Source organism: Henckelia pumila, chromosome 1 (assembly GCF_033568475.1).
Source record: "Henckelia pumila isolate YLH828 chromosome 1, ASM3356847v2, whole genome shotgun sequence".
NCBI classification, from domain to species: domain Eukaryota; kingdom Viridiplantae; phylum Streptophyta; class Magnoliopsida; order Lamiales; family Gesneriaceae; genus Henckelia; species Henckelia pumila.
Window position 1 is genome coordinate 146,997,935 of NC_133120.1, and position 12,031 is coordinate 147,009,965.

Sequence of the window (12,031 nt, forward strand, 5' to 3'; positions counted from 1 at the left end):
GTGGAATTAACACCTTCTACGGAGCTCACACCATTAGCTTCGGAAGAGAGTGACTGGAGAAAAGAGCTCTTGGAATACATGGAGAAGGGCGAGTTACCAAAGGATCTTATTCTCTAGCCCGTAAGGTTCTTTTAGCAGGATATTTTTGGCCTACTATTTTGAAAGGTGTCATAGCTTTGGTGACTTCTTGTGACAGTTGTCAGCGACATAGCAGACTTCAGCATCAGCCAGCGGCATTAATGAAAGGAATCATGGCAGCGTGTCCTTTCGATCAGTGGGGAATGGATATTGTGGGTCCTTTCCCTCTAGCCCCAGCTCAGAAGAAATTCTTGTTGGTCGCTATTGATTACTTCTATAAATGGGTGGAAGCGGAGGCCTTGGCACGAATTACTGAAAGAGAAGTTCTGAAATTTCTATGGAAGAATATTGTGTGTAGGTTTGGAGTATCGCGGAAGATTATCTCCGACAATGGGAGGCAGTTTCAAGGAGCCCGGGTGCAAGCTTGGTGCAAAGAGATGAAAATTCAACAACACTTCACATCTGTCCATTATCCTCAAAGCAATGGTCAGGTGGAGGTCACTAACAGATCTTTGGTGCAAAGCTTGAAGACCCGATTAGGAAAAGCCCAAGGAAATTGGGTGGAGGAACTCCCTAGTGTGTTATAGTCATATCGTACCACACCCAGAATTGGGACAGGAGAGACTCCATTTAGTCTGGTTTATGGAAATGAAGCGGTCTTTCCAGCAGACATTGGAGAAGAGTCAGCTCGGATCATTTTCTACGATGAGAAGAATGGAAAAAAGAGAATGGAAGACTTAGATTTTATGGAGGAGAAGAGAGAAGCTGCTGCCATCAGAATGGAGGCATACAAGAATAGGGTAGCTCGATCCTATAATCGTCGGGTGCGCAGGAAGGGCTTCCAGGTAGGAGATTTGGTGCTGAGAAAAATTTAGGAGGGGGCTATAGGGAAGCTCGACCCTAAATGGGAAGGACCGTACAAGGTGGTGATGAGGCTCAGTTCGGATGCTTACTACTTGGAAGATTCAAAGGGAAAGATGCTGAAGAGACCTTGGAGTGCTTACAATTTACGCAAATATTATTCTTAAATGTTGCAAGAACAATTTTCCTTTCAGTTGTAATTCATGCAGGCTACATTTTACTTTTATCTATAAGCAGTTGCTCTTTTGAAAATATTGATGTAGACATGCCTCAGCTCATCACCTTAGTCACGCCTTTTAGGCCCCTGACTTTGGTTCAGCTCATCACCTTAGTCACGCCTCTTAGGCCCCTGACTTTGGTTCAGATCCTCACCTTAGTCATGCCTTTTAGGCCCTTGACTTTGGTTCAGCTCATCACCTTAGTCACGCTTCTTAGGCCCCTGACTTTGGTTCAGCTAATCACCTTAGTCACGCCTCTTAGGCCCCTGACTTTGGTTCAGATCATCACCTTAGTCACGCTTCTTAGGCCCCTGACTTTGGTTCAGCTCATCACCTTAGTCACGCTTCTTAAGCCCCTGACTTTGGTTCAGCTCATCACCTTAGTCACGCTTCTTAAGCCCCTGACTTTGGTTCAGCTCATCACCTTAGTCATGCTTCTTAAGCCCCTGACTTTGGTTCAGCTCATCACCTTAGTCACGCTTCTTAAGCCCCTGAATTTGGTTCAGCTCATCACCTTAGTCACGCCTCTTAGGCCCCTGACTTTGGTTCAGCTCATCACCTTAGTCACGCTTCTTAAGCCCCTGACTTTGGTTCAGCTCATCACCTTAGTCACGCTTCTTAAGCCCCTGACTTTGGTTCAGCTCATCACCTTAGTCACGCTTCTTAAGCCCCTGAATTTGGTTCAGCTCATCACCTTAGTCACGCCTCTTAGGCCCCTGACTTTGGTTCAGCTCATCACCTTAGTCACGCTTCTTAAGCCCCTGACTTTGGTTCAGCTCATCACCTTAGTCACGCTTCTTAAGCCCCTGCCTTTGGTTTAGCTCATCACCTTAGTCACGCCTCTTAGGCCCCTGACTTTGGTTTAGCTCTCTACCTCAATCACGTCACCTCGACCCTGATTTTTGGGATCAGCTCAGTTACAGCCCTTTGATTTTAGCCCTTAGCTCAGTTTAGATACTCAAGTACAAATGGTGTTAGCAAGATATTTAAACATGCACTTGGTAATTATGAGGAGTCACTTCACATTGCTCTCATTTAGATGAGCTGGTAGGCAAGGCAATTTGGCTTGGAGCTCGGGAGCTCGGGAAAGCTCCCCACCATAATTCCCAGTTCAGGTCGGGAGTTCATTCGAGCTCTCGGGTCACATAAACCAGGTTAGGTCGGGAGCTCATACAAGCTTTCGGATAACATCAGTCAGGTTAGCTCGGGATTCCATTCAAGCTTTCGAGTCACATAATCCAGGTTAGGTCGGGAGCCCGAGAGCTCGGCAAGGCTCCCCAGAATATTTGGAAATTCGGCTCGGGAGCTCAGCTCAGCCATTCGGAAGCTCAGCTCGGCATTCAGGAGCTCAGTTCAGCTCACCCTTGGGAGTTGGTAAATTTTTAAGTATTTATCTTGCCTCCCTTCAGCAGCTCAGCTAAGCTCACCTTTGGGAGTTAGTAAATTTTTAAGTATTTATCTTGCCTCCCTTCAGCAGATCAGCTCAGCTCAACTCAATCCCTTCGGGTGTTAGTTTATTTTTAAGTGTTAATTTTACCTCCCTTACAGGAGATCAGTTTGGTCACCTAAAATTGAGCTAAGCTCATTTTAAGATGTCAGTAATCGAAACTCAAATCATGATAACATAAGAGAATAATAACCGAACTAAGCATGCATAGCATAACAAAAAAAAAAAAGAGAAAATGTTTACATCTGCAAAAACAAAAATTAATGATCATTTTCTCCCTCACCCTTTCCCTGCTCAGCCTCTCCCTCATCCTCCTTCGCTGCCTCTGCTGAGGTGAGGGAAAGGGCAAACCCCTCAGGGTCTAGGAAATCTACAGGGGTCCCTTCGGGAAGGTAACCCGCTGCCCTAAACTGCTGGGTACACCCTTCAAACCCTTTAGCTAGGTAGCCATAAGCTTGTGTAGCTACCTCATCCATGAAGTCATCGGACTTCAGGAATGCCTCTTTGAAGCCCTCAGCTCCCTTCGCCAGATCAGCTCGGGCCCCATCCAGCTCTTGCATGGCTTGAACTAGTTGATCCTGGGAGCCCTTGAGTTCACTCCGCAGAGCTTCCTTTTGCACCTCCGAGACCCTGAAGTCATTCAGTAGCTTCAGCCGATCAGCTTGAAAGCCCGCCCTCATTTCCTCCATTTGAGCTCGGAGATTGGCTATCTCTCTTTCGGAGGCCAGCTTCACATCCTCAGTTGCCTGATTGAGATCGGCTACATGAGCTTCGAAGCTTCGGGTCTCCTTGATAAGTTGCTTTCGAGAAATGGAAGCTCGGAGAGACACCTCGGCGTTAAGGGCGGTGGCCTAGCATGAAAGTAATAAAATAAAAAATGTTCCTGGATGGAATAGGAATAAGGGGTTAAACATAAAGGAGACAAGAGAGTAAGCTACCTCGGCAGAAGCTGTGTTGAAACGGTGTAGGAGGTCAGTCCAGGCAAGACTCTTCACAAAATCAGCATCGGCTTGAGAGAGCATGTCCCGAAGGACTGAGCCTGCTGTTGGGGTGGGGCCTACCCCCACTATCCGAAGCTCGTCATGATACATATCGAAGAAATTGGAGCGACATTGAATCACGGGGGTCTGGGGTTTGTCAGACCTGAACTGCCGAAGGGGCGCTACCTCGGGAATGGTAGATTTACCCGAATCCAGTTCTACTACCTCGGGGTGGGGGCTGGAGGTAGCACGCCTCTTGGATCCTTTAGAAGGGGTAGTGTAGGGCTCAGAGGAGGCGGCAGCTCAGGGTGAAGCAATTTTGGATTTGCCCGAGGAAGCTTCAGCCTTGCTCCCGGGCTGAGCTGTTGTTTTCTTCTTCTCAAACATCCTTTTCATTGCAGCATTCATCACTCTTTTTTCTGGGCAGGAAAGAAGGAGGTAAAAAAAAAAAAAAAAAAAAAAAAAACAGCAACGGAGCTAGAGAGGGGGAGGGCCGTACCTAAGTTTCCCCGAACAGAAACATCGGCCGAGATAAGCCCATGATGGCAGAGAAAATCCTCTGCCATCAGGGCAGCAATATTAAAGCACCTTCCCCCTATAGCCCTCTGAGCTCCTGCGAATAACTCCCCCTGTCGAAAGCCCGGGGCAGGAACAGGCTAAAGGGGGAGGACTTCCCTCCAAGTGGAGCATATATCCCAAGCCTCGGAGGGATGGACAAAAAAGAATGAATTTTTCCAATTTTTTTTTGAACTGGGAGAGCCCTTAAAGAATTTACAGTTAGGTCGGCAAGAAAGGTAGAAAGGGCCCTCCTCAGAACGTTTGGGGAGTAAAAAGTTACAGATAGTAAAGCAGTTTACTTCAAAACCTAAGGTTCTAAAAAGAACTATGAAGCTGCACAGGGTTTGGAAGGAGTTAGGAGTGAACTGCCCTAAATGAAGCTCGTAATAACGGCTAAGTTGTTGGAAAATGAGGGGGAGGGGGAACCGGAGGCCAGCTTCTAGCTGGTCCAAGTAAAAAGTGTAATATCCTCGTGGGGGACGGTCAGCTCGGTCTTCTGGGTCAGGAATGATAAACTCGTAATTTTTAGGGGCGTGGGATAGAGCTCTTATCTTGTCCTCATCCGAAGCATCCAGCTCGGAGGGGTATTGCTCATACCACGGCACCGCAGGGGTTTCAGGGTCGTAGCCCAGGTCATCATCCCGAGCAGGGGATGATGCGAAAGCAGGGTCCTGGCCTATAGGCTCTCCTGCAGTAAGAGTGAGGGAATCAAATCGATCCACCTCAGCAAATGCTTCGTCTGAGCTCCCAGAGTGAGCTCGGGAAGAAGTAGCCATGAGGAGTGTTTACTTACTTAGGGAGCTCGGACACTTTAGGAAAGGAAGGAAAGCAAAGGAGCTCGGAAAAAAAGGAATTCAATAGAGAATTCACAAAAACAAGAGGCGGAGAAAGTGAAAATGAAATTTTTACAGTGAGGCCTATTTATAGAAAGCTCGGATCAATCCAGGTCGTTGATCTTGGGACAGGTGGACGGCTCAGATCGAGTAGAATTCAAAAAGTTACCGTTACATAGTACTTGCCAGAATGACAGCTGGGCTTGGTGAGGCACCTCAGCTCGGCATCCACTTAGGGTCATCTCAGCATAAAAACGAATTTCGAGTCTTTGACCTCAATTTGACTTTTATGGGAGGGACTTGTGATACCCGGAAGAGGAAATCACCTCAGCTCATAGATGACCCTAAGGTAAAGATCAATCCTTAGCTAGCCAGAATCATCCAGGGGTCAGCTCGGGTAGGGAGTTTGGGAGCTCTGGAGCTCGGCCGAGCTCCTCCATCATAATGACCAGCTTAGTTCAAGAGCTTATCTCCAGCTCGGGTCGGGAGCTCAGCTCGGGAGCTCAGTCAAGCTCCATCACCATTGCCTCCAGCTCGGGTCGGGAGCTCGGGAGCTCAGCCAAGCTCCTCCACCATCCTCCAGCTCAGGTCGGGAGCTCAGCTCGGGAGCTCGGGAGCTCAACCAAGCTCCTCCACCATCATCCAGCTCGGGTCGGGAGCTCAGCTCGGGAGCTCAGGAGCTCAGCCAAGCTCCTCCACCATCACCTCCAGCTCGGGCCGGGAGCTCAACCAAGCTCCTCTACAGTCATCTCCAGCTCGGGTTGGGAGCTCTGGAGTTTATCTCAGCCTTGATGTCAGTAGGGAGTTAGCTTAGTAGAGGGATTGGACAACCTTGATGAGCTAGCTAAGATGTTAGGATCAGTGTTCAGGTTGAGTTCAGGGGTTCAGCAATAACTCACTCACCCCTTTTCCATATATGATCTCAGGGAGAGCAGCAGTATAGCGTCCTCATGATGACAGTTCAGCTCAAATTAAGTGTATTGTTATTTCTTTTGTCAGACAAGATTCGGGCGAGATCTCAGCCTAAATATTCAGGATTATGATCCCGAGATTCGCGGATTCTTGATAAGGAAGGTATGCGCTAAATCCGGAGCTCTCTCCTATAAATAACAGGTTCACTTTCATTATTTGGATCCTAATTTTTCACTCGTGTGCACACACCACTCTCTATATTTTCGTTATCCTAGCATCTGACTTGAGCGTCGGAGGGGATACGCCGGAACACCTTCCGGCCCCCCTTAACACTCTTATTAGTGGTTTCAGGTCAGCAGCAGTTCATCTTTTATTTGGAGGAGCTTCTTCAGTTCATCCAAGGAGATCACTTTATTGAGGTATATATATATATATATACACATTTTATTTTATTATTTAATTTTTTGAAAATTATTAAATTCTTTATAACTATTAATTTATATTTATCGTTAAAACCTATTTATCAAATAATTTTTTAAACTATATTATATTTTGCACCAAAAAAATGCATACCAGCGAAATTGGGAAAATAATTTTGGTTAAAAAGTTTTTTAATATTTTTTTATTAATATAATCTGTGAAATTATAGGAAACGAGTTATATTACTTTAAACTAATGTCTCTTGTATGAGACATGTACATATAGCTTGTGGTAATGGTGTAACTCAAATCTTTTAAATCTCACAGCAGCACAAGCGTCATGATTCGATCTCTGTACCCAACAGAGATAATTATTGCACCTCAATAGACTTTAAGTACACTAGTCAATTAAAAATAATAATATAAGAACAAAATATATGGATTTGAAATAAATTGATTCCCAAAACTATCCAAATAATATGAGTGGCTATGTTGTCTCCATTTTGTAATCCAAACCCTTTGAAATCCTATTCATCCAAAATCAATTAGAGTGATTAATTTTGGTTATAATTTTGAAATAAATATTTTCTATTATACAAGTAAATGCAAATGTAGGGATTTCTAAAAATTATATAGTGTGGTATTATAATTTTTTAAATAAATAATGAATAGAGATATAATATAGTATAACGATAAAATTACTTAAAATTTTATTAATATTAAAAACATTGAATCAATAAATATGGTAATACATAATACTATCAACCAGGACGGGCCAGCCGCCAAAAAAACCTGCCAGTTGGCGGGCTGAGACGGGCTGATCCGCAATCATGTGGGCTGTGAAATCCCAGTCAACCCAACCCAAGGTGGGTTGTAAGTTAGGCCGGTCAACCCACCAAATAAATAGAAAACAGAAGTTCAAGAACATGATCAAATAGTTCATAATATACACCAAACAATAGTATCTCTCATTACACATTAATACATAAGTTCAAAACACATGACCAAATAGTTTAACAAAGTAACTAAAACTTGAAGAATTCATAAAACAAAAAGTTCAATAAAGTCAATGTTCTTTAAATCTCATCAATCATGATATCATCCATGTCAAATTCTTTTCCTTCATTTCCTTTCTCTTCAAAGTATTAATCTACATCCTCTAGAACATTTGTAACAATTACATTGCCTTCTTGACTTTTATCTACATATAAAATACACATAGATGAAATTAGTTAAAAATTAAGATCAAAATAACCTAATATATTAACTCACTTAATTAAAATTTTGTAAAAAAAAATTACTGATAGCATAGCCATTCAATCGTTTGTATACTGTTTCTGAATTTTTTGTTCATATATACAAGTTTTCACCTATATTGACAAATTATGGTATAATAACATAACAAAATATTCCAAATAAAATAAAGAAATTGAACATACAGATACTACCGAGAAATGAAAGGGTTGATGAGCTCTCCCGGATGTGCAAGAGGCAGGACGATGACGTGTGGCATTGAGTGGTGCATTGTGGCATGTGGTGCAGAGTTGAGAGCGCAGACTGTAGATGTAGAGACCCTTACCGGAATCGCCTACTAAACAAATATTACGCATGCAAAACTTAAACAACGATAGTCAGAGAAACTGCGAAAAACTTAAACCATCTAACAGCCCGACATAATACAACCGGTAAAATCATTGAGACCTAATCAATACAACCCGATTGAATAGATACTGAAACAAAGTCTAAAACGGAAAACCTTTGGTAATCTCTTGCTACAAAGCTCTGATCACTGATCAACCACTGAACTCGATCTTGATCCACCTACAAACTTGTCCCATCGAATAGGATGTCCGAGATAAAAACAGAGACGTGAGCGCTAACGCCCAGAACGTAAAGTACGAGTACACAAGTCAATATAATGCATGCAACATGAAATAATGAATGCTCTGTTACACTGGGATCAAGATCTGGAACATCATGCTCAAAACACAGGTGCCACCAGTATGCACATGCTGCTCCGAAGATACAGTGGGTGCCACACATATTGAAAACCTGATCTTGGACTATCACCGTCCTGGTAAAACTGCACACGCTGCTCCGTCGATACAATGAGTGTCACACAGTACCCGATCGTACAAAAAACCCTAGGACTGAGCGGCCCTAGAAACAACAGGATATCTTTTGAAAGAATATACATGCTCAACTTGATATGCTAATGCTCAATATAAACCATGAACAGTAATATCATGCATCTAATGCAGATAGTAATGCAACACATAATAATGCAACATAAAAACATGCATACTCGCTGGCTATCTCGGTCAGTAATTACGTACCTCACTACTGGCCTAGCAGAACAACTGTTTACAATCCAAGCTTACAAGTCAAGACAACACCATATCATCAATACTTATATAAATGTCTTAACTATACTAATAGCTACTCCCAATAGCTACCAAGAGCCCAGACTTATACATGCGTCCGTCGTCAGCCCGTTGATGTCGAAGACCCTGAACCAAGAACAACTTAGCTACAAGCCCCGTAGCATCTCGTTAATGCCCGACCCTCGAAAAGATGACCAAAACACTAAGAATCAGACACTGGCTCAAAACCCACACCTAAAATATGCATTAACTATGAGAAATCTTGTCTCTATTTATAGACAAAGATCGAACCTTCCGATCTCCAGTTCGGAAGTTCCGAACGCTCTTCGGAGCTTTCGATCATCCTTCCGATCCCTCACCACTGAACGCTTGTTTCTGATTGGACAACTCACTACTGCCGACACTGTTCGGACCTTCCAAACTATCATCCATCCAATCACCCAATCAAAACCCATAATATGTCTGACTGCAGGACTTCGGAACATTCGATCATGGGTTCGGAGCTTCCGAACTCACCCTCTGCTTCCAAACTACATCGCTTCTTCTGATCACTTTGGAACCACCGATCATCCTAGCTCTCAAGTTCAGACCTTTCGAACCACTCTGGTCTTTGGCATCTTCCGGATAATTTCCAGACGTCTTGATTCCAATTTTCTACTCAATAAACACAAATTAAAATTTCTTGATCATTTTTTAACCATCTTAACATTTTCAGACACTAATTACTTAAATCGGAGATCGGGTTATTACATTTTCCCCACCTTAAGAGATTTCGTCCTCCAAATCAAGTCTAGGTCAAACCTGCGAATGTAACATCAAAACACTCCAAAGATTGTCTGATCGGTCACTGATCTAAACTCATGAGAACTTATCCTTATGGATTCAATTATAAAACACTAGATCCTCAAGTCACCAAGACTGAGAAGTTAACCGATCACGAAATCAACAAGAATCAACACCAGAATTTAAACCACGAGAACACGATATGATACAAATTTATTACAATCCCAAATTCTAAAACAAAATAAAACCTATTACAAAGATACCCAAACAGATAAACAATCAAAATTCATCCGGCATATCATCATCCTTCCTAGGATCCTCTCTCCGGAGTGCATACACTTGACTCGGCACTCGTAGCCACCCGACACTTCTCAGTGGGGTGATCTCTCCCGCAATGGTCACACTGTAACTTCATCTTACTAAAATGGAGAGCCTCACCATATCATGCAGATGAAGAAGATTCAGGCTTCTTGAACGATTGTACTCTTGGTTCCAACACACTCGGGGTCCTACTTGTCTGTAAAGAATTCTGTCTCAATGTGCTGTCATAAACCTGCCAAAACCGATTTACCAAGCTCTCATAAGTATTGGGATTATCGAAAATAGCCACGCGCTCATAGATATCCTGATTCAACCCTAGCATGAACTGATCATGCTTCGCAGCTGAACTCTCACTAACGTGAGGACAAAATGGCAAAAAGTCGATGAACTTCTGCTGATACTAATCAATTGTTATCTTTCCTTGCTTCAGACTCAACAATTCCATCGCCCTTGCCTGTAGGAGTGCTAGTGGTAAATGCAAGTCTAAAAAATTCCTTGCGGAATTATTCCCAAGTGACACGCCCTCGTTCGGCCATCACAGATGCTAACGCAGACTTCTACCACTTGGGAACCCTGTTCTCCAAAAGAAACTCAGTAGCCTCCATATTCTACACTTCCGAGCAATGGAAAGACTGAAAACAATGCTTCATGCATTCCAACCAATCTTCGTTAGCTTTCGGGGTCTCACAGCCAACCAGTGGCTTAGGCCCCAATCGAATAAACTTGTGCAATTCAAACCGGCGACGATCATTCTCTTGAGGGTGGCGATGAGCTCGAGGATTTCTCGGTTCCTCCTCATCCCCACATCGACTGAAACTTCCATGACTACTCTCATCGTCATATCCAACCATCTCTACAAAGACACAACAGGAATTTAATCCCAATAGAAGGTCATATATCCCAAAATCTAATGCATGATCTGGTACCAATAAATTTAGCGTTCCGCACCGGAATCGCCTACTATAAAAATCTTATGCATGCAATAAAAACTTAAACAATGATAATCAGAGAAACTGCGAAAAACATAAACCATCTAACAACTCGGCAGAATACAACCGGTAAAATCACTGAGACATTATCATTACAACCCAATTGAATAGATACTGAAACAAAGTCTAAAACTGAAAACCTTTGGTAATCTCTTGCTACAAATCTCTGATCACTGATCAATCACTGAACTCAATCCTGATCCACCTGCAAACCTGTCCCATCGAATAGGATGTCCGAGATAAAAACAGGGACGTGAGCGCTAAAGCCCAGAACACAAAGTATGAGTACACAAGTCAATATAATGCATGCAACATGAAATAATGAATGCTCTATTACACTGGGACCAAGATCTGGAACATCATGCTCAAAACACAGGCGCCACCAGTATGCGCACACTACTTCGAAGATACAATATGTGTCACAGATACTAAAAAAATGATCTTGGACTATCACCGTCCTGGATAAAACCGCACACGCTGCTCCGTCGATACAATGGGTGTTACACGGTACCCAATCGTACAAAGAAACCTTAGGGCTGAGCGGCCCTAGAAACAACATGCTATCTTTCGAAAGAATATATAGGTTCAATGTGATATGCTAATGCTCAATATAAATCATGAACATTAATATCATGCATCTCATGTAGATAGTAATGCAACACATAATAATGCAACATATAAACATGTATACTCGCTGGCTATCTCAGTCAGTACTTACATACCTCGCTATTGGCTTAGCAGAACATCTGTCTACAATCCAAGCCTACAAGTCAAGACAATACCATATCACCAATACTTATCTAAAAGCCTTAACTAGACTAATAGTTCCTCCCAATAGCTACTAAGAGCTCATACTTGTACCTACGTCCGTCGTTAGCCCGCTGATGTCGAATACCATGACCTAATAACAGTTTAGCTAAAAGCCCCTAGCACCTCGCTAACGTCTAGCCCTTGAAAAGACGACCAAAACACTAAGAATAAAAAACTGGATTGAAACCCACACCTAAAACATGCAATAACTATGGAAAATCTCGCCTCTATTTATAGAAGAAGATCGGACCTTCAATGTGTGTCCCTTATTGGACAACTCACTGCTGCCAACACTGTTCGGACCTTCCGAACTCTAGCTCGGAGCTTTCGAACTGTCATCCGTCGAATCACCTAATCAAAACCCATACCCTGTTTGACTGCAGGACTTCGGAACTTCCGATTGTGGGTTCGGAACTTTCGAACTCACCCTCTGTTTCA